This window comes from Cyprinus carpio, chromosome B12 (assembly GCF_018340385.1).
Source record: "Cyprinus carpio isolate SPL01 chromosome B12, ASM1834038v1, whole genome shotgun sequence".
Taxonomy (NCBI): domain Eukaryota; kingdom Metazoa; phylum Chordata; class Actinopteri; order Cypriniformes; family Cyprinidae; genus Cyprinus; species Cyprinus carpio.
In genome coordinates this window covers 24824924-24847772 of record NC_056608.1, presented here as the reverse complement: position 1 = coordinate 24847772, position 22849 = coordinate 24824924, and the positions used below count along the sequence as shown (strand labels likewise).

At 40.0% G+C, this 22849-nt stretch overlaps 1 protein-coding gene and 1 long non-coding RNA gene across 2 annotated transcripts in view; one reads left to right on the top strand and one right to left on the bottom strand.

Annotated features, from left to right (window-relative positions):
• The window catches only part of LOC109084573 (gremlin-2-like), a 292543-nt gene that overhangs the window by 45741 nt on the left and 223953 nt on the right, over window positions 1–22849 (top strand). The window lies entirely within an intron of this gene.
• On the bottom strand, window positions 878–5172 carry LOC122139059. The gene is made up of 4 exons (XR_006155963.1): window positions 5144–5172; window positions 4244–4261; window positions 3753–3814; window positions 878–1154 (listed from the first exon to the last, which is right to left on the bottom strand). It is a non-coding gene; the product is annotated as an uncharacterized LOC122139059 (long non-coding RNA).

Genomic DNA, 22849 nt, shown 5'->3' with positions numbered 1-22849 from the left:
TCGGCGGCTCCACCAAGCTTTTGTGAGGTGATTTCTCCTGCGGTTCTCTCCTAACGCGTACAGACCCAGCGGGAGCGGCGGGAGGCAGAGAACCCAAACCGAAGGCCAGAGGAGGACCAGGAGCCAACTTGGCGGAGGACCTGGAGGAGGAGGTGGAGGAGGAGGAGGTGCTGATCCTGCAGTCAGGAGAGGAGCCGGCGCAGATACACCTGGCAGAGGAGGTGGAGGAGGAGGCGCACCCATTCCTGGTAGAGGAGGCGGCAGGCCCATTCCTGAGTAAAGGAGGCTTGGGAGGTAGCGCAGGAGGAGGCACAACCATTCCTGGTAAAGGAGGCGCAAGGAGGAGGCGCAGGAGGAGGCCTTACCATTCCTGGAGTAGAGGAGGCGCAGGAGGAGGCGCAACCACCATTCCTGGTAGAGAGGTAAAGGAGGAGGCGCAGGAGGAGGCGCAACCATTCCTGGTAGAGGAGGAGGAGGAGGGAGGAGGAGGAGGGCGCAACCATTCCTGGTAGAGAGAGAGGCGGAGGAGGAGGCGCAACCATTCCTGGTAGAGGAGGCGCAGGAGGAGGCGCCCAACCAGGCAAGGAGGCTGGGGAGGAGGCACCCAACCATTCCTGGTAGAGGAGGTGGAGGAGGAGGAAAGGAACTGCCTGAGAGAGGAGGTGGTGCAGGAAGAGCACTCATTCCTGGAAGCGGAGGTGGAGGAGGAGGCGCACACATCCCGGATGGAGGGGAGGTGGTGGAGGAGGCACCGAAGCGCACGGCAGCTGCTGGCACATGCACACAAACACTTGAGAAGCATTCTCAGTTTCTGATGGCAGTGAGGAGTTCACTCCTCCCCAGTGCCTCGCCTCCACAGGAGGCACTTTAAAAACCTTAAGCACTCCTCCACAGGAGACGTCTGCACTGATTTGGCCTCCAGCGTCAGCAGCGCAGTGTTTTCTGTCTGTAGGTCCACATGGCAGACGTCCGGGAGGAGGCGCTCCTCTCCTCCACACTCCTGGTCCTGCGTCTGCACCTCCCGCTCCAGCAGGGGCTGCTGTTTCTCCAGCTCGGCAATCTTACAGGCGCAGGTCTTCGATGGTCTGCTCCAGCTGCTCGATCACGCAGACGTGCTCCTGCTTCAGATGCACAGTCTTTATCACCGACTCCTCCTGGCGGAGACAGAGTCAGGAGTGATGAAAAGCAGACGAACACCGCAGACAGAAACAGACATAAATCTGAGTTTCTTGTCCACTGGATTCCGTGAAGTCACTCGCGTTCATGTCACGCGGTTAAACGATATTTCCTGTGGGAAGAAACAATGCTGAAGTGTGGACAGAACTGATGAGGAGCAGCTGCTTCAGACTCAAAACACAACAATAGATGCCCACAGTCCTCCTGAATTCAGCAGACTCCAGGGGAGACACACCCCCAGGACCTAATAGAGAGCAGCACACATGAATGTGTAATGAGAAACACTGTGAGAGAATGAACGGAGAGAGAGCATCACCCTGCTCGTTTCTTAGTGGCTCTGACAGAAGTTTTCAATCAGTATGGACAATGCCAGGCTAAAATTTAGCAGGAATGCTTATACAAATACATTTATGCATTTTCATAAATATAAAATAATAAGTAACTTTATTGTATTTAAATAAAGTAAACACTGATAGTACTAATTTACTAATATTTAAATATCAATTATTTATATAAACCTATTAAGGCAATTATTAATCATTAATTAATCATTCATTAACAAAACAAAGCATTGTCAATTGTATAATATTATTGCTAATTAAATACATTTATATTATATAATGCATATGATTAATTATTTAATCATTATTCATAAATATTCAACATTTAATATTGTATAATTAAATGTAAATTAATTCAATTATTCATATCTTGGTAATGTTAATTGCATATATACAGTTAATTATTCAGTATACATCTTTTTTTGAAAAAATATATATAAATTTAACAATTATTTATATTAATGTAATTATTGAATTAAATTATATTTTATAACATTTTTGTTGAAACCATTTACACACACATATACAGGTGTATCTCAAAAAATTTGAATATTGTGAAAAAAAAAAAATTGTAACATTACAAAAAGTAGAAACTTTCATATATTCTATTCATTACAGTGGAAAGTATACATTTCAAAAAGTTTTTTTTTTTTTTTTTAATTTTGGATGATTAGAGTTATTTAGCTCATTAAAAATATTGAATTAAATTAGAGATATTTACTAAGATCACTAACAAAAAAAAAAAAAAAGGGTTTTCACAACCATAAAGCTCAGAGTTCTTTTAAAAAAAAATGTTTAAATTTCTGCACTCAATAATTGGCCGGGGGCTCGTTTACAAAACCTCCAGCATCGATTGAGGTGCTTGGCATGAGTTCAGACCCTTGGCTCCTGGAATCACTACTGAAGCTTAGGTTTCTTTAAAAGTTTTTTGCTCGCTGATTGTTTTCTAATTTTGATAGATTTTTTCTTACATTGTCTCATCTCTTGATGCACTATCTCCAAAATATTGATCCACTTACTTGTAAGCTCACAAGTCAAAAAAAATCAACTTTGGTTTTTAAGTCAGAAAAGCTGCGGTCATCCCCTGCTTTGTACACCTTTTCCTACAAGATTTCTTCCTTCCAGTCAACTTCCCATGTAATATGCTTTGATACAGCACTCTGTGAACAGCCGCTCTTTCGGTAATGACCTGTGAATTACTCTCTTGTGGAGGGTGTCAATGATTGTGTTCTGGACCACTGCTAAGTCAGCCGTATTCCCCATTACTGTGGTTTCAAAAAACAAGAGATATCCGAATTTTACATCGACACTACAGTCATTCAATGAAACTCTAATGTAAATATTCTAAAATTTTGAGATACTGGATTTTTGACTTTCATGAGCTGTAATCATCAAAATTAAAACAACAAAAAAACTTTTGAAATGTTTTACATGTAATGGAATCTAGAATATATATAAGTTTCACTTTTTGAAATAAGTTACAAAAAAAAAAACTTTCCGCGATATTCAAATTTTTTGAAAGATGCACCAGTGTGTGTGTGTGTATACATACACACACACACACACACATATATATTATATATATTCACACACACATATTATATATACACAGCCAACACACACTTACACATATATACACACACACACACACATATATACTTGTACATAGAAAAAATAATAAATACTGCATTTACATAATTATACAATATTATGCATATATGCATATAATATAATATACTGTTGAAGTATTATTGGAACAGAAGGTCCCCTATCTTCCCATGCTCTTGTAGTAAAGGTCTGATGGACTGAAGTGTGCAGTGATCCTGCCCTCTGCTGCTAGTGCACACTACAGCACTCTTCTCCTGAGCTCACCACAGATGTTTATTTCCTGTTTCTGAAATCAAACAAACTCTGGGAACCATTACCCATTAGTCCAGCAGCAAGGCATCAGAACAAACAATCAGCCCAATAACCTGCATGAGTCAATATGGAGCGCATATGGAAATGAGACGAACCCATCGACTAATCACTGAATCATATGAAACCATCCATCAAGCTGAGAGAAACACTGAAGATTTATCAGGACTCAAATATTATAAAGCACTGTGGTATTACCATGTTTCCTAGACATATATAAAATACCACGATACAGATGTGAAGTAATGAGGATGTATTTTCATTTAGACCTTAATGTGGGAAAAAACTAAGGGTCTCAGAGAGATGAATGAGACACACCTCAATTTGTTGGATTTCTTCTTCCTGTTGTTTTTTAAGGTCTGAAACGACGGCCTGATGCTCTGAAACACACACACACACACACACACACAAAACACTGTAAAATCTATAGGAAATATGATATATACACAGATATATGCATACACACACACAACAAATACATAATAATATACAAAAATTTAATACATTAAAAAAACACATGTGTCCACATGTTTGAGTATAAATCTTGGTAAACACACAACACATGGCACAAAGGGTGATGGGCAGAAACAGTGAATGCAGTGAATGTGATCAGTGCTGATTGATGGAGGAAATGATTAATCGCTGCTTGTTGCTAGGCAACATTAGTAAACAAACACCAGCACAAGGTGGAAATAGCCTGATAATGAATACAAGGGCTTTAATGTTTGTGAAGTGAAGCTTCAGTGGCGAGGAGTTGAAATGAAGCGAGAAGCCACTGAAGTAGACACGGGTGTGATCGAGTTACTCACCCTCCTGCTCCTCGACCGCTGCAAAGAAATAACCTCGTTTAGACATTCAGATCCCTGAACACAGTTAAAACGACTTTCCAGACTCCACAAACACATTCATCCTGTCTCTGAAGATGCAGCCAATGTTAAGAGAATGCTGCTAGAGAAACTGAACACATGAACCCAAGATCGAATCTCTGTACTAACAGACAGCAGGATGAGCTCTCGGGACCAAACAAATACATCTTAAGAGTCAAGACTCAATATTATAACTGTGTGTTCTTAACCGTGATGTGTGAGATTTTATCTATAAAAAAAACAATGTATTGCATTAAAAAGAGTAATATTTCTAACAATAACTGAGTTTGATGAATGCAGTCAGAAATACACTTTTTGTAAAAAATAAAAAAAATATATCTATCTATCTATATAGGTGTACTGTATATGTGTGTGTATTATTTATTTATTATTATTATGAACATCATCTATATAATATAGCCAAGGCAACATTTCTTATAGAACTCTAATTATTGAAAGAGACATATTTAAAAATAATAATAAAGATGACAAACATACAACAAAATCACTAACACTACACTTCAACTGAACATAAAAATGCAAACAGGAAATATAAAATAAAAAATAAAAAAATTTAAATAACAATGATACAAAAAAAAGACAAAAACAATCCACAATATCATTAAACAAAACTAAAAATATATAAAAAATATTAATATATTAATATAAATAAATCTCAAAATATTAATAAATAGTATAATACTTGATGCTAAAACCTCTCTCTGCACTGTAGTCCAGATGAAGCCAGAGCTGCACAGAACTGATTATTTACTGCGTGTGCGGTGCAGAAATCACTGAAGAGAAGAGCGGGACACAGCTGAAGAATAAACTCTGTGCTCATACCATCCTCGGTGTATTTGGGCTGGGGCGGTCGAGGGGGTCGGGTCTGCTCGAGGGCCACAGGTTCTTCAGGTGTCCCTCCAGAGGCGGAGGAGGCTGACTGACCGCTGCCCATGTGTACAGCTGATCGTGCTGCAGAGCGCAGGAGGAACAAAACACACCATCAAACCTGCAGTGACAGCACAGATGCGCTAACATCCGGGCCGTCTTTATCAAGCCTCTGAGAACCAGTCACTGAATTCAGCGATGAACTGCCTTTAAATGAGTGTTTACTATTGTCCTTCTGCATTACTGATACACTGTTTTTCTATTTAATGCTGTAAAGCTGCTTTGACACAATCTGTATTGTTAAAGCGCTTTACTGAAGTCTGATCAGGGCTGTGTGTAAACTGCTAGTGAAGTCAGGGTTCTAGTGTGCTGCTGCTGTGTGTGTCTGTTCTCTCCACATCCTCTCATGACTCTCAGCTGATCCTCAGATCCGTGACTCAGCAGGTGCATACAGTCACAGCTGTGCACACAAAGCGCCTCTCGCTCGCCCCAGCAGCACAGAGAGAGAGAGAGAGAGAGAGGCTGGTGACATCACTCACCGATGGCGCCTAAAGCGGTCAGCGCTGAGCCAATCAGAGAGCCCGGATTTACTGAGGCAGGACTGTAAATAATTGACGCACACTGCAGCAAACACGCACCCTAAAACAAACACCCAGCTCCGGTGTCACCGTCACTGACTGATTCATAATCAGCTGACATCCATTCATAAGCTTTCATCAGATTCCAACTGAATTTTTATTTGATTCAGTGGTGATTCCTTTGGGAATATTTCAGTTACCATGGCAACAGACACATTTCCAAACACACACACACATTCAGGCCTGAAATGAAAGATTTGCGTGTTTGAATTTCATATAAAACACCATTTTAACAAACGAATAAACTTGTATATTAATGCATATGTGTGTGTAAACTTTCCACAGATATGAACACGACTGTTTATTAACTATTTGCAATGCATTTATTTAAATAGTGTGAAATCTGCATAAATCGGTTCATTGTGAAAACAAATATTTTATTAGAAAAGTATGAGCATGATTTAAATATGGTTAGCTGTAGAACAAATCATTTAATCACATTTGTTAAACCCAAAAATGAGAAAATAAATAAATAAATAAATAAATGCTTGATTTATTGACAATAAACCTGGATTTGTAAATTTGAAACATTTAGTTTATTAGTACTATTACAGAAATCTGACAAATCTAAATCACATTCAGTTTATTATTATTATTATTATTTTAATGAGGTTAAAACCAAAATAATTTTAACCCAAATGAATAGAAGTTTAATATAAGCTAAAAGTGTATCTATCTTAATTTTCTTTATCGATCCAAAATAATTAACTGAATAAAAAAAAAAGTGAAAAAATAAGGACAATCTTATAAAACATGCTTCAGAAATAAAGGGGTTTGGAGGATAAAGAGTGTCTGAACAGCTGTATAAAATCACTAATCCAGTGTCCGGCAGCAGGTGGCGCTCTGACTCCCACAGCTTCTTATCAACCAGAGCTTTATCATGGTAAGAGCCAATCACAATCGAGCATCAGATCACATGATGCCAACCTCAGCCAGTAAGAACAAAGACAACAAGACCTCACGTGTGTCCCTTCATTAGTGTGTTCATGTTCCTCCAGTCCAAAGAATTAAAGGCTAAACTTCAGTATTACAGCACAAAATGATCATAACACTAGTGTTTCCAGCAGCTAAAACTGGTTTTAAGTCAGTTATTTCTATCTTTTGCTGTAGTGTGTCAGTAGGAAATATCAGTTTACATCCAGAGAGGTTTTTACAATTAATGGCACAATGAATGTTTGGAAATGTAGAGGTGATATCTACTTCTGACACACTACACAGCAAAAGATAGAAATAACTGACCAGTTTAATCTGCTGATAATAGCTGAGTGTTTTAATAATTTTTACACACACATAAACAAGCTGCCACCCAGAATGTGAGAGACTGGACCCTGCTGCTGCTGCACTGATCTGACTCCGCGGGAAGTACAGCAGATCAAGCTGAGATTTGTCTTTTAAGAACATATTCCTGCAGATGAAAGTGAATCCCAGGACTCGCGTCAAACTTGGGGTGATCTGCCCCGCTGCCTGTCACGTCTCTCTGAAGCAGTCGCTGAGAAGGAAGGGCAGCAGGAGGCCCAATAGGCCGGAATCCTGGAGCTAGCCTCACGGCACTCCCCTCCGGCTCTCAGGGGTCCTGCTGGAAGAAGGCGGCTCCAACAGCGTCCGGCCTGCACACAGGGCGGCATCCACTTTCGGTCCTCCACGGCGCACTCTGTGAGCACTGACCGGACCATAGTGCGTCATAATCAGAGATGAACAGAAATAAAGTCTTGGCTGAAGCCGAAACCGAAGAAAATCAAACACTGGACTGAGAGCCAAATTAAACCATTAAACATTTCTATTACTTTTAAAAATAGAATAAACTTAAAAAATCTTCAGATAGTTGCCAAAGACAACTTATTTCTGTTAATTTATTAAGACTTGACTAAACATACTAAAGTAACTGAAACTGAAATTAAAGTTAATAAAATCAATAAAAGACATACAAATACCAAATAGATTTTATTAATTTTATTTCATTATCAGTTATTTTAGTACATCAAGTCTATATCTATATCCATCCATCTATACTGCAACAAGACAACAAAAAATACAAGTAAAAAATAAATAAATATAAAAACAGATTTAAAATATTAATAAAAACTATAATAGTCTCTGAACCTGTCGAATACCAATAAAATATATCCAGGCTGAAAACAGATTTTAATTCAGAACCAAATCAGTTTCTTAAACATTAAAAAGTAAACAGTGTACACATACAGTATGTTACACTAGTATTTCACTCCAAACACATCAAGGTTATAATATCTAGCATGCGTATAGAAACCCTGAAACTGGCGTATTTGGTTTTGAAGCAGCCAGCGATTTTAACCAGTTACAGAGAATTACCGCGCGTGTGTGTGTCTCCTCTGTGCTATTATTGATGATGATGTGTGTGAGTGTGTGGTGTGCGTGTCTCACTGTGTGTGTGTGTGTGTGTGTGTGTGTGTGTGTGTGTGGTATTTTCTGCAGATTTAAGAATGAGTCACTGCTGCAGTGCTTCAGCTGGAGCTTCATCTCCTCACGTCTCAGCATCCACATTAAACGCTCCTGTCATCACAGTATTTGCGTAAGATCCTGTCTGACCCTTCACCTCGCTGTAATATCATCAGACGTGCTGCTCTGAGATCAGTTTCTACAGTCACACACACACACACACACACACACACACACACACACACACACACAATGTTGGGGAGTAACTAGTTTCATGTAATGGAGTTATGCAATTTAATAAAATTAATGTGTAACCGTAATCGTTACAAAGTTACTAGAGAAAAATGTTGCGAATTACTGGTTAAATGAAAATGTTAAATGAAAAAATGATTACAAAGGGGGTTAACATCTGAATATTTTCACACACACACACTCACTCTCACACACACACACACACACACACACACACACACACACACACACGCACTCCACACACAGGCCTACGCATATCACACAGGCTTCATTTATCAGCAATTCTATTTAGCATGTCATCAAGACCAAAGATGAAGCCAGTGTTAGAACAGGCAATCGAAGAACCAAACCGAAACCAGATGAAGTGCATCATGGGAGATGTAGTTCTGGCCATTAAACACAAACAATCAACACATCTGTTCAGTTGAGATGTTATAAAGTGATAACATCAGTGTTGTTTTAAATGATCAGCAATCCCGGCGATCAGACATGACACTGAAAACACATCTAAAACACAGTGATTATACTGGAGCAACCTTGAAATCAGAGGCGTTTTAAAGATTTGACATCTGAATGATTCCTCTTGAGCTGATTCTTTTAATGAATCAAACAGAAGGTTGGTTTCGTATGAGTGTAATTCTGTCAGATACGAAAGAAAAAAGCTCTGATTGGGGATTTAAAGGGACTTGAAATCTGGAAACCGCAACAATTAAAACCTTGGTAGAGGCTTGATACCAATGCAATGTCAAATTAGAAATTGAAATGTTTTCAGGATGAAATAAATACAGCAGATTATTGGTCTTTGAAAAAGGCTAGCGAAACTGTGATGCTGCTATTCACTGGATGAAGCGTATTGTTATATCTAGCTAAAAATAAACTAAAACCATGAGAAAAAAAATTTTCCTTTAAATCTATAATACAATTACATTTTTTATATTAATTTAGTTTAACTTTACTAAAATAGCTAAAGTGGAAATAAAAACTATATAAACATACAAAAAAAGTACTAAAAATCTGACAAATTAAAACTGAAAACAACAAAAACGGATTCAAAATATTAATGAACTAAATTAGTATCTTAATGATGCTACAATAACATTTCTGTGAAGCTGCTTTGATGATCTGGATCGTACCAAATGCTGTAGAAATAAATGAGACTTGAACTTCTTTTTGCTGACAAACACAGTCACGACGCTTCTTAACGTTCATCCGATTCTCATCGATCCGCAGCAGGACCTCAGCCCCTCAGCACAACGCACTCTGAACTGCACAGCAATCTGCCAGCGCATCTGATTGGCCGAGAGCGAGCATGTGACGCTCCTCAGGGCCTGGATCTCACCACCATCTACTCCCAGAGAGAGCAGAACTCACACGGAGATCCTGCCGGAGACTCAGAACATCACTGAACTGAGCTGATCTCCTACCACCATCGCCTTCTCTACAGCTGCTTCACGGCTCAGTACTCGAGTTTACTCATCTCCACAGCTCGCGATGCGTTCCGTCGCATCAAATACAGACGCTTCCCTACTACTGTCGCTTAAAAAAGGTGTGGCACGAGAGTCACAATAGCAGCATGACCTGGCGGAACACCTTCTGGAAGCTGCATGTGGATCTGTGATTGGTTCTTGGCGTCTCACTCCGGGCGGTGAGGGGGCCATGAGCTCGATTCGGTCCAGTTCTGCAGGCTGACTGATGGAGCCGGTGATGCTGTAGGAGCGCTGGAAAAGCCGGATTACGCCTCCCCGTTCTGCCGGTCCGTCCAGCGGCGGCTGGATGATGGAAGCTGTTGTATGCCAGAGAGGCTGAGCCGAGTACGCAGGCTGAGCTCAGCTGTCGGTCGTGGTTTAAATGTAGGACGCGTGAGGGATGTATGGGGCTTCACGCGCAGACTTCAGCAGCGGCGTGGCCAGAGGACTCTCCAGAGAGAAGGAGACGCTGTTTCGCCTGCTCTGGGCGAGGCTCCGCACCGATGGCTGATTAAGGACACTCAGCGAGTCTGCGGACAGCGCGTTCGATTACAGCAAAAAATCATAATCACTGGGGTTATTTTGGTTAATACTCGCGATTATGAGTGGCCGCGGCGAGCAAGGCTTTTAAATGAGTGATTTATTTACAGATATACACTACGATTTGGGTCAAAAGTTAGGGATCTAGAACGATTTTTAATGTTTTTGCAGAGTCCCTTATATCATCAAGGCTACATTTATTTGATCAAAATACAGAATTTTTTCTCATGTAAAATATTGTTATGATGTGAAATAACATCATTCTATTTTAATATCTGTTAAACTGTATTTATTTCTGTGATGTGCAGCTGTATTTTCGGCATCATTACTCAGTCTTCAATTAATCACCTGATCTTCAGAAATCATTCATATGGTATTTATTTTCAGGGCTGAAGCTGTGATATAAGTTCTTTGATGAATAAAAGTTGAAAGAAGGCATTTACATTTAAAATGAGAAATCTTTTCTAACAATATACTACCGTTCAAAAGTTTAGGTCAACACAATTTTGAAGGGGTAAAACTTTTATTCAGCAGGATGTGTGTTAAATTGTTCAGAAGTGATAGCAAGGTATATTGTTGAATTGTATTTTAAATGCTGTTCTTCTTTATTCATTAAAAATCTGAAAAATATCAAAAGTTAAAAAACATCTGACCCCTGTCAAAACACAACTTTGTTGGTACCCCTGATAATAAATCTGTATATTAAGAGTGATTTCTAAAGGGATCATGTGACACTCTTATACTGGAGTAATCAGTGATGAAACTAGCCAAGCATAACAGAACTAAACTCATCTCTCTCAAGGATAATAAAACAGAAACCAGTATTTCATAATGTAACATTTTACTGGAATGCCGTCGACCTTCTGGTTGAGCAGAAAACCATCTCATGCTCATAAGCATGCGTATGAAAATAATAAGTCATCAACCACTCAGTGCACGTAAATCGAAGTGCTGCTAATGTTCCGGCCGATGTGGATCAGAGGATGTGCGAAGCTTTGGAACTGATGAAGGCATCTCTGCGGCTTTGCTTTGACGCAATGTTACTGAATATGATCCAGATGTAGAATGATAAAAATGCAATTTTCTCCAGCTTTGCTTTCAAAATGTTGCTTTTTACCTGCGTTATCAAGTGCTAATTAAAAAACAATGCTTGAAGCTAGAATAAGGAAAACCTGATTTTATTGTTTAAGTGGGGTCTGATCTTTATTTTTGTTCATTGCATGTTTCGAATTATTCATGCATCAAAATATTCTGGAGATATGATGAATTCTTGGTAATCAGCAAAAACGCTTAAACCGAGAAAAGAGTTAAGTGAATTTTGACAGCTCTTACCTGAGGTCGAGACGGTGTATCTCTGTGCTGGGAGGAGAATGCTTGTCTTCTTCCCACGGCCTCCACGACGCTTTCGGCACGTAGCAAAGCCAGGTCTGGGAAGTTCGATGAGTAAGCGGCTATGCAGGAAGACCCAGCTGGAGCTGAGGAGCCTCGAGCTCTTTGTGACCACGCTTCCACGGGCGGCATCCGAGCACAAAGGGCCTCTCTGAGCCTGTTCGACAGCCGGACTCCTCATCAGGGAGCGCTAATCCCGCTTGTTTTTTTCCGGCGAAATGGCTTCCAACACGGTGAAGGGCTCCGAGTCGAGGGGGTGGGAGGCTTTTTAGCGGCCTCCTCGTTTGTTTACAGTTCGAGGCGAGCATCGCGCCTTCCTGCTTTGAGCCGGATGGCTCGCTGGATCAATAGAGCCAGCAAATCCTCCTGCTCTATGCGGCCGAAAGTGGAAGCTGTGCGTAATCGCATCGGATCCGGAGCTCACCATCTTCTTCTCTCTGCGGGCGAGGATGCTCGGGCTCGGCGTCGAGAATGTCCCAGCTCATCCCGGAGAGATGGGGCGATCTTATTACACAGCGACGGGGCGTGTCCCAGCTCATCCAGCTGATGCATCCTCTTTGGATCCGCTCCAGGAAGCTTTTTAGCCTTGCTCTGGTTCTGCGTTTGGCGATGATGTGAGGGAACACAGAGGATCTGTCCGGATTTGCTTTTTTCTTTCTTCCCTCTCCTCGCGGTTTCTTCCCTTTCTTTGTGCCGTGTTTGAGCCGCGTGCCCGTGCGTGCGCTTCAGCCTTGAGGAAGTAACTTCGGCTTTCCATCCTGATTGCCTTACATGATGAGCTGGCTCTCTCACGGCATGGCTGGCTCGGAGTAGTCTGGCGATGCCTGCGCTAAGCAGCCCTCGGACTCGCGCTCGGACGAGGGATGATGATGATGAGAGAGCCGGAGCGATGGAGGAGAGAGCTGTGATGAAGGAGAGCGGCTCGCTGTCCTCGCCTCTCTGCAGAAGGATGCAGACAAAGCGGGGAGGGGGGGGACCGTGCGTCTCGTCTGCGTCTGCTGGCAATTACTGCCGCCGTCTGCCCAGAATCAGCGCCTCCAGCAGCTACTGGTCCGATCGATGCAGTCTCCAGCATCTGCATCTCGACACACACCTGCTACAACACACACACACACACACACATCAGAGAGCACATCTGCAGGAATAACTCGCGGCTAAACCAGCTACTTTAGCTTTCTTAAAATTAGTATTTTTTGCTGTCTGGCACGAACAGCGACCCTGCAGCTTCAGAAGCAGTCATCAGTAGCACAGGTATATATTTGCGGCTAAAACCAGCAATACATTGTATGAGTCCACAATTATACATGCGACCTCTTTTATGACAAAAATCGTTAGGATCATTCGAAAGTAAGATCATAATTCCATGAGAGATATTTAGTTAATTTCCTGCAAATGTAAATATATCAAACTTAATTTTGATTAGTAATATGCATTTCTAAGAACTTCATTTCAACAGCTTTAAAGATGATTTTCTCATATATTTTTGATTTTTTTTTTGCTCCCTCAGATTCCAGATTTTTCAAATGAACGTTGTATTTTTTCTGCTTTCAAGTTAACTTTTTTTCTGCTTTTATGTTAAAGTTTTATTAATTTTATTGTTTTTGTCTGCACCGGCTGCATCATTGACACACTCTCACTAAAATCTGTTCAATGCAAGCCAAACCTAGGAGTCTAATGACTAAATCTGATTGCATTTGGCTTTGGTATTTACGCTATATATATAACCTTACACACACATATTTATATATATATATGCTCTCTCTATCTTTTCTATATATATATATATATATATATATATATATACCTACACATATATATACACACACACAAACACACACACACACACACATACATATATATATATATATATATATAATATATATATATATATATATATATATCAAAAGTCATTGTTTTTGCAAATGAACTATTCATATATACATACAAATATTTTTAAAATAAATAAATAAATATTATATATATTTTTTGCAGCTCTACTTGCAGTGTAGCTGCAAACACAACTAAATAGTTATATCAATTAAGATTCGAAAATCAATTACTATGATGAAATCATCTCCATAATCAGATTACAGTAACTGCATAATGTTGTGCATCATTGACACAATGTATCAAAGTAATGTAAAGAAACAGTCAAGAATACGCTTTGAACTCAGATGGATCTCTTGATCAGCTTCTGGGTCTGTGATCAGTAGTGGACTGTGATTCGTGGGCAGCCCACGCAGCTCTGGCTACAACAAGTCCATCATGCTCAGCTAAGCTCTCCATCTTTTGGGTTCTTCTAATAGTGACTTTATTACAGAGTCGTCACCTTTGCGCTTTGGTCAGCGCGCGATGATGACGTCACGACGTGATCCTGCGAGTGAAAGATTCCGTTTCATTGGTTTCGCAAATGGACTTTTAATAACTCACACACTTATCCAGGAAATAATAAAAGAAAGCAGAATTGAACTCTCTCCTGCTTAGATCCTCTAGTGATCCACGTGAATCTGAAATCAATAAAAAATAAAATAAAAAAAACTGAGAACTGAAAACTGAATTTAAGTAATTTCAAAGACGCTAAATGAAATCGTCCATCAAGTCTGTTTCTATGATAAAATAAACATGGAATGAACTCCGCTGCGACATTAAGCCGGACTCACTCTACGATGCAAAACAAGCGATTTATGCTGCTACTCACGGACAAACTAGAGCAGCCAGATGATCGAGTGTTTGTCTCATGGTATACTCACTCATGAATCACTGCTGCGTGTTTTAAACCTCTATCCTCTGCGCTCGTGTGAGTGAGTGTGTGTGTATCTTTCCCGCCGGCAGGTTTAACTGCATACCTGTTCTGTGCGTCACCTGACCTTACGATTCCTGACAAACCATGACTTGCCAGCGACCGCTTGCAGTCATTACACACCTGCACAACACTTTGATCAGTGAGTGAGATTTACAGTTTCTTTCTTCAGCCGTAAACACATTTAAAACTTTGCTCTTTCCTACCACAAATCAAGTGCACACAAAATGCAAATACCTTCTCATCATCTCACAAACAGAAGCACTGCATTCAAAATATCACAAACACATCTTTAAAAAGCAAATATCAGAAAACACCTTTGCCATAATATTAATTCCTGTTAGATGTGTGTGTGACCTTTATCAGAATCTGATGATGTTGGTAATTTTAGTAATAAGTGTTTTATGAAACTGAAAACTGGTCCCAAGGGATGCTGTGAAATTAGTCGTCTGGTTTTGTAGATTTGGTGTGTGTGTTTCTGCTGTTTGGAGATGTGTCAAGGTTTAGAAACTGTATGACAAGTAATGCTGCTGTGTGTACAACAGTTGAGAACAAACTGTCATATATATAGTTTCTAGTATTTGTTTAGTTTTAGCCCCAATATTTTGTGTTGGACTAGTTTTAGGCGTTTGATTTTATACTATATAAAAAGTAGGAGACTTATGTATACTTTGTATAAAGTGAAATAAAAAAAATGTCAGCAGGTATAATGATTTTATATATATTTCATTTTAGTTAATCTCTATTCTCTCTCTAGTTCCTCTCTCTACTCTCTCTATATATATATATATGTATATGTATATGTATATATATATATATATATATATATATATATATATAATTATTATTATTTTTTTATTTACATTTAACATTTTCTAGAATCATTTTATGAAATATGCAAAACTCAAATGCCTAGATATTTAATATAATATACTGCTTTCTCTTCTAAAATAATAACCACAAAATCACATTTGGTTTATTGTATCAAACAGTCTCACCTATAAAGACCATCATATAACTGTAGTTTTGGCGGTTTATAATTCCATTCACTAATTCAGTAAATATAGTAAATCCAATACAGATATTTTGTGTTCTGAATAAAGAAATGTTTGCTGAACATAAAGTTTTTGTCCAGCAAAGTTTCGTATTGTTTTTGTTTGTTTCTTTTATATATATATATATTTAGTTTAACATTGTTCTGTTCTCAATCTCTCTCTCTCTATCATGCTTTGTTTAGGAATTTTATTATGACCACTGGGGGAGTGTGACTCTATATTTGATCTGAAATCTTGTAAAACCCTCGAATTTTATTTTTGGGAGCAGACCTGAATCCAAAGAAACAACAACACTGTATGGCATTATACAATCAGAAGATCTGTGGCTGTTCCAGCATTATTTCTACATGACATGATCTCCTGATCCAGTTTTTTACTCAAAAAGTGACTGGAAAAACGGCAAATGTCACAAGACAACCTTGAGAGATGATTCAGCCAGGCGGCTCAAATCCCTATTGAAAAAATACATTTATTTACCAAGAGGAAATCTGAAATCCTCCATCATAATCAGAGGTCTTGAGTTTATTTTCGGAAGTCACTTTACATGTTTGAGTGTGTATGTTTGTCTGAACCAGTATATAAAGCACCATGGTTTATTTATTTGTAATCAAACAGCATCTTGGTTCCATATTCTGAACTACATTAATCTGCCAGAAACAGGCACTAAACTCCCAACCGGATATGCATAGAACTCAATAATCAAATGACTACTATCACAAATAAAAGAGGAATTCATTATTGATCATTTCCTCCCACATATTAACTCATTATAGCTTTTATTTGGCCGCGAACACCCCCTGGACCAGCTTGAAGGTGTTTTTGCACTCCTGTTCTGCTGTAAAAACATAAAGAACAGGCTCAAGTTCTGCAGTTATATCTGAGAGGTCGCGACCTTACAAGTTCATAACAGGTCAAAGTGCGCACTACAAAGGACAGACAGGACATTTAACACTCACAGCTTGTGTTGGTGTTCATATTGGTTACACACATTTATGCACCTGGCAGCCGAGTTTACCACTGCATTCCAGGTTACCATTTAACCAGTCCAGCCATTCACAGGAATCGAACCTATGACTGTGCTGTTGCAAGCCAAGATTTACTGTATAAGCATTTACACTGTATCGTCATTTGGCAGACGGCTTTAATCCAAATTGACTTGCAATGCTTTTGAAGGTATACCTTGGACTCAGTTCTGCATTCCAGGAATCGAAACCCAGGGACCTTACTGTTGCAAGCCATGATCTACACTCTTGGTAGGCTGCAGAATGCGTACTACAAAAACTGACCATAAATGCAGTAATCCACCAAGGTCACTTCCTCCCCGAGCCACACTGAATCCCGGTATGAGTTCTCCATAGTTGTATATCTTCTCAGGAGAAAATGCGGGAGGGTTTTTGCACTTGTTTTTTACACTGATTTGCAGAAAACAGGAAAAAAAATAATAAAAAGCGGGACGCGATAGGCGTTTGAGCACAGTGGGACAGCAGGTTTTTGGTGATCCGTCTTACTCTATCATTGGCCCGACACCTCAAGCTGTAGCTCGCTTCATGTATCTTGGGCAGTTCTGGCAGAGTTGCTGACTCCGCGCGGGGTTTAAAGTGCAGAGGATCTTACTTTTAATCTCAATATTTCACACAAGTATCTGGCCAGTGCTTTATTAGAAATAAAAAAGTTTCCTCATGTAATTGTACTTCGTACTCTACAGTTTCTGCATTAGAAATTCAACTTCCGACTCTGAGTATGGCGTTTTTTGCCTGCTATTCTCTGGAATAAAAAACAGTCACACTGCAAGTATTGCGATGGTACGCTTGGGACATTCAAGGAACTGCTGTCAACAACTCTCATTAGAGCAAAACTAGTAAACTTTTAGTTATGAATAACTAGAATAATTTTACAATTCCTTTCCAAAATGACATAGCCACGTGCTGGGTCAGTGATTCGCAGTACAACGTAATTATAATCTACTACCAATTACAAATTACATGAGCAAAACTAAGTTTGTGACATACATATATTGGATTACCATATTTGGTACTTTTAGAACTTTTATGTAACTAGGTGAAGCAAACAATATATTCTGTTCTTAAATTGTCAATCATCATGAAGTGTTTTAGGGAAATCTAAATGTACAAAGTACTTCATTTTTGGTAATCTGGTTGCACCTGATCGGATCACAGTAATCAGTTACCAAGCGCTGATTTAGAGTTACAGTAGAAGTCTGTTGTGTGGCAGATATTCAGCAGGACGGTCTACTAATACTCTTCTAAAATTGGCATGTTAGTTACAAATGATACGATGTAGTAGTTAGCAGAAAGTCATTAAAGTGAATTACCGAAACTTAAGGTTATTCCTAAAAACATGAAGCATAAGTGCTTTGGTTTTTTGTAGTGTGCACTTGTACTTTCAAAGTGGAAATACATTTATTAAAAACATTTCATGAGGAGCGAATATCAGCCAGTAAAACAGTTTCAGAGCTGAAAGTTACTGCAAACCACAGAGAACGCACGACCTTTGAGCACTAGGTAGAACATCCATGAACAAAAACCCCATGAAAAAACAGACGAAACCAGGAAAGAGTTCACCCAAAAAATGTTATTGTACATGTCATGGTGTTTTCTTCAAATATGGAAGCCAACGGTATGGCATGCTACTTTTTGTTTCCCAACATTCTTCAAAAAATCTTCTTTTTGTGTTCAGCAGAAGACAGAAAGCTTTGAGGGTGTGTAAATGATGATCCAAGGCGATGATGACCATATTTTGGTGAAACTGCTTTCCTGTAGCATTGAATTAAAGAGTCAAATGGGGAAACCTATTTTTAGTACGATATGAGTGCAAAGCCTGTGAGAAAATCTGTAGGTTTGGACAAAGTGACTAGATTTGAACCCTCTGGTACTGTTCTTTTGGAGTGCGTTTGATAACGGTCCAAAAATGACGGAAACCATAATTGTTAATAAAAATTTAATTTTTTGCAAAATATATACTGTATTTAATTTCTAGAATGTGTTTTTGCCTTATATTTTGCATTTTGAGTGTGGGTCATGTTACTGATTCAATATCCACATCAAATTATGGACTATTTTCTTGTATAAATCTTATATATTATATATAAGATATATATATAGGTAAAAATTTATTGTTTTTTTAATAATATTATAATATATATATATAGATAGATATAGATTAATAAATTTTCAATTAATGCAGTATTTTGAGTAAAAATAGAGCAATAGTAATTACAATTTTAATCCCTAGATGAAGCAGGATGAGTTCCACCCTTGGGAAAAACAAGTGAATAGCAATAAGTCATCTGTAATACTAGATTTAGGAAGCAGATGTGTTCCACCGTAGATCAATAGTAGCTGCCGGTATCACCGTGTAAATTACAATGCTGTGCATTCCTCGCGGTACTGTTTTGGTGTTGCAGGGCGTAATTACTCAAGTTTTGTCAACTCGGTATTGCTGTGCTCTTTGTCTGCTGTTGCGCGCATTTGTAGAGTGTACACGGTATATATGCTTCCGCTGTGGAATCTTACATTATTTTCTGCCTATTTCCCATCATGCCTATGGTGGTCATTTTTGAAGATATTGCAACAACATAAAATAAGAACCTATTTTTTATGACCATTTTAACTTTTTCAACTCAAGTCGATATTGTTTAGGTATCTAAACTGGATCCAAACAACCTACAAGAGGGTTAAAAATACATGAGCCCCTTAAATACCGCATGTCCCCACCCGATATCTCTGGATTCAGTCAGGAAAGCACAAGCCACACAGGAAAGACAACATATCATTTGTAAATGGGTTGCTATCACTCATACCGAGGTGCAGCAGGCGGCTTTGGTGGATGATTCTGAAGTCAATACAAGCATCGTTGTCCGGCTTTTTAGCTTTAACGAGGGCAACTGTAAGCTACTGCTGGGCAATGATTAATCACATCCAAACTAAAGTTTTTTTCTATAATATATGTGACCCTGGATCCGCAAAAACGGTCATAAAGGTCACAGTTTTTGAAACGTGAGATGGTTATAACATCATCTGGAAAGCGGAATAAAATAATCTCTCCAGTGATGTTATTGGTTTTGTTAGGAGGGACAATATGTGTCTGAGATACACTATTTGAAAATATGGGAGTCTGAGGGGAGCAAAAAAAATCTAAATATTGAGGAAAATCATCTTTAAGGATGTTCAAATGAAGTTCTTAGCAATGCATATTACTAATATGAATAATTAAGTTTTGGTATATTCACGGTAGGAAATTTACTAAATATCCCCATGGAACATGATCTTAATATCTAATGATTTTTGTCATAAATGTATAATTGTGGCCCCCCCCCCCCATTATTGGCTGTGCTGCAAATATACTATTGCTTTACTGATGACTGCTACTGTACTGCACAGGGGACGCAGTGTTATTGTGTGCTGTGTGTAATATAAGGCCTAATATATTTTCGAAATTAATATTATGTAAATATATTTAATCTTAAACACAACACATTTCATATATATATACGTAAATAGCATGTGCATAAATATACACATATAACATTTTACAATTTTGTTTATTTTGGATGTGATTAATCGTTTGCCCACTGCTAATCTCAAGCTTATGAAGATACTGTGCAACCCTATCAAAGCTTGACGCGCAGAAGTTCGCCTCCCAAAGTGTTCTGCGTAGGACTCTGTTTCTGGGGGCGACCGCCGGCCGTCTCTGCTGGAGTGCAGGTTTGTTGGGTTTTCTTAAGTCTGATGCCACTGGCACAGCAGGATGGATCTGAAGGTGCGTCGCGAAAGGTCTTGTTGCTAGCTGGCGTACCACATGGGGTTCACTGGTGCTGTTGGCGTAACACAGCCAGTATTCCAGAGCCCACAGCGTCTTGGGGATGCACTGTCGCTTGAAAGTGTTCATCAGGGACCATGATGTTGTACGACGCATCCACGTGATGATGAAGGCCAGGAAGGATGGGCTCGGGTCTGCGCGGCTTTCTCTCTTTCACCAGAGGAGCCTTCTTGCGCTTGTTGACCTGCGTCTTGGTCTTGCAGGCGGCGTTTGCCGTTGGCATTGGGTTGATCTTTGGATGCTTTGGAGTCCAATCCCTTTCTGAAAGGTCTCGCATCTTGGTGGAGGTTCTCGGTCGAGTACACAGCTTCTCCATCCTCCTCCTCCTCATCATCCGATTGATAGTCCGTACGGTAGTTCGTTAATATTCCAACTTCTCGCTTCACTGCTGCGGTCCTTCTGGCTGCGGTGACTCTTACGGAGCTCTTTCGACCTCTCAGCGGCCAGAGACCAAAAACACCCGGCTTTGGTTTGCTCCCTGAGCTCTCTGGTGGAGCTCGCCTTTGCTGTGACTGCGGTGAAGTCTCAGATTCCCCGCACTGTAAAAACTCGAGCCATGGATCAATTAAGCAATGGTGTGTACATATTTTATTAAAAGAAATGTGTGGTTCAGTGTTGTATAGAACGAAAATCGGAATAACTTTCACTAATAAGAACCAAGAGAAGTTTTCCTTCATGCTTCAAGAACACTCCAGCAAAAGCTCCTGAGAAAAACTCAGGGGACAAAAAGCGCTGCTTTGAAACTACTAAGGATATCACACACAAATGTTGATTTAATTTGGTTATGAAGATGGTGATTAAAAAGCAAATCTATTTATGACGGTGGTTTGGACAGCATCCTCATTTACAACATTTTTAAACAAGTGCCCCTTAAAGCGTTTACCATTACTGTAACTTTGCGGGAACGTTTCTTGAATCGTCTCGGAGGCCACAGTTCTTCTGGATTGAGGTCGGTCTCGGTTTGTTCTGTTTCTTAAGGTGACTCAAACCAGCTGATGATGAATCAGATCACATCTCTGTGTGCAGCACAAGACAGCTCACTGCATTATTAACATTAAGGGCTAAATGGGAAAAGTAGTGCTGTGCTAATAATAGTGTCGTGATTAATGGTTGGACAACACTACTAGAATATCGCGGATATTTCCTACTTGTTACACTACTGTAAAAAGAGTCACTAAAACATTTTAGCTGGTGAAAATACTAGTGTTTTGATCATTTTCTATGTGTAATATTGAGTAGATAAGCGGCGTACCATTTTTGCATGGATTTCCTCCGGTTTCCATAGTTCCCCAAACGAACCTGAGTCCAGCCCAGCTCTTTAGATGCGTTTCTCAGTCTCCTTAGCCAGATCCGCCAGTACAGGGGCCGGTCATGATCGGTGACAGGCGGATGCGAAGCTTGGCGATGATGTGCAGAAGAGAGAAGAAAGTGGTGATGGGCTCCGAGGAAGAGGCTGGATGTAACGTGCGGCCGGAGGAGGGAGTCCGTCCGCTCCCAGACGAATACTGCCAGAGAAGAGGATAGCTGGTTGCCCAAGGGGATGAAGGAAAATGGACCAGGCGAGGTCAATCGATGGGAATCAGCATGGCTCTCTTAGTGGTGCGTTTGGCTCTGTACGGCAGCGTGAAACGTGCGGTGTGACGGAGTAGAGAGAAGTAACGATTCGAAGATGTCGACCAACAGGTTCATCCACTAAAAGCATGCTGGATTGTAATCAGCGACCGGCCACAGATCACAGGCCCAGGTCCCGATGCGCCCAGCGGTCCATGGATTACTCTACGTGGTGTAGAGGTCATCGAAAGCATGCCGATGATGAGGTTCTCGCGAACGCCAGGCTGAGCAAATAGTAGTTATTCACCGTCTTCAGCTGCTTGTTGACTTTAAAGGACACCAGGACCAGGATGTTCCGGTGATGGTGACTAGGAAGCGAGCGCGCAGGGAACGATCATCCGCGATCTGCCAGATGGTGCTGATACAGATGAATCTATTGAAGCTTGAGTGGCACTGCGATCAGATTGGAGCCCTGCATGAGGGTGGTGTTGGCGGTCCGGTATGTCACATGGTGCGGCATAGTGGCGGGATGTCCCGCATCGGGGGAGCTGTTAGTTAGAATAACCGGGCTGGCTCAGCGTCCAGGTTCATGTTGACATATTCTGTGGACAAAGCTGACAGGCGAAGGCATTACATTTACATTTAGTCAAATGGCAGGTGCTTTTATCCAAAATGAGGACAATAGAAGCAATCAAAATCAACAAAAGAGCAATGAT